Below are 1,315 nucleotides of genomic sequence, written 5' to 3'. Positions count from 1 at the left end.
CACGATCCCCGCTTCCCCGCGCGCTCCGTGAGGCAGATTTGTAGTGACAGCAGCGGGTGCGCTCGCTAGTCATTCCCCATAAAAGGTTCCGCCTGATCAAAGGCCCGCTGAGGCAGCGAGGCAGCTCGCTGCGTCGGTGTGTGTCTGCGTGTCTCCGGTGTCTCGCAGGGTTGAGGCGCCTTTTTGAAGCTTTATAAACACAAAACCCCTCTCTGTCGATCTCCTCGCTATTTACATTTGTGCTCCGTTTTGCCTCGGCAGTAAAACATTGGTTTTTATTCCCCTCTGCCTGTAGCCTGCGTGACAGGCTCGGCTGCATTAATCAGCTCCTCCACGCTCAGAGTCAAGGAGCTCTTAAACTGGAAGAATTAAATCTTTAAATACATTTTAAACGGAAGTGTCTGACTGAAGTTATGTTAACAAGCCCCCCCTCCAACCTGAGAGGTGTGTGTGCCGAGCAGATTCCCCGGTGAGCGCTGAGGGCTTCGCGCACACCAAAGCAGAAAAGGCGGCATCGTGTTGATATAAATTTACCCATCTGCTGTCAATTAGACAAAGCTTTTAGCAGGAGCGAAAGTTGGCTTTTTCCACACGATGAACGCTCAAATATCAGAACTTTTAAGTCATCTGCCAGTCACGCTTCARTGTTCCATATTCATGTTGTTTTAAATCACCAGGAAGCCTGAACGCATCTGTTTTACCTCCTCATTAACATCCAGCGCCTCGTCAGAAGCAGGCAGCTTTTTTCACAATCAATTAAGGCATCCAAAGCAGGTTTAACGCTGACACATCTCAGGGTCTCGACGTAAGTTCAAGAATATATAAAGTCAAAAATTGGCAATGCAAATTTTAAAGTGTTTAGGCTTTTAACAGCCTCCACACCCGTTCTGCCCAAACTCTGTTTTCATCCTGGGCACAAAGAGTTTCCATGTGTTGATCTGTTCCTCACAACGCTTCCTGTCTCTGCTGAATGAAACAGTTCGTCCACACGTCAAGGCCTTCTGTCAGCAAACACCTTAATCCTTTCAACTAACGTCAAAAAACAGCACTTTTAAAAAAATCTGCTTTTTATGTAATATTTGCCTGATACATGAACACAAACATGTTTTCCAGACATTAATACTTAATTTATTATGTTTAGAAAACTGGAGCATTTCTGGAATATAAAGTTGAGTTTACTACTGTTGCTTTAGCTTAACTTTTTAATACTTTATAAACTGATTTACATTTAATATATTTACCTAATCAAACTAAAAGGACCAGTTTTTTGACAAGTCGAAAAGCTTTTTTATTTTTAACTAAAATATATATATTT

This window comes from Austrofundulus limnaeus, unplaced genomic scaffold (assembly GCF_001266775.1).
Source record: "Austrofundulus limnaeus strain Quisiro unplaced genomic scaffold, Austrofundulus_limnaeus-1.0 Scaffold709, whole genome shotgun sequence".
Taxonomy (NCBI): domain Eukaryota; kingdom Metazoa; phylum Chordata; class Actinopteri; order Cyprinodontiformes; family Rivulidae; genus Austrofundulus; species Austrofundulus limnaeus.
The sequence above is the reverse complement of the archived record's forward strand: the minus strand, read 5'-3'. Positions refer to the sequence as shown.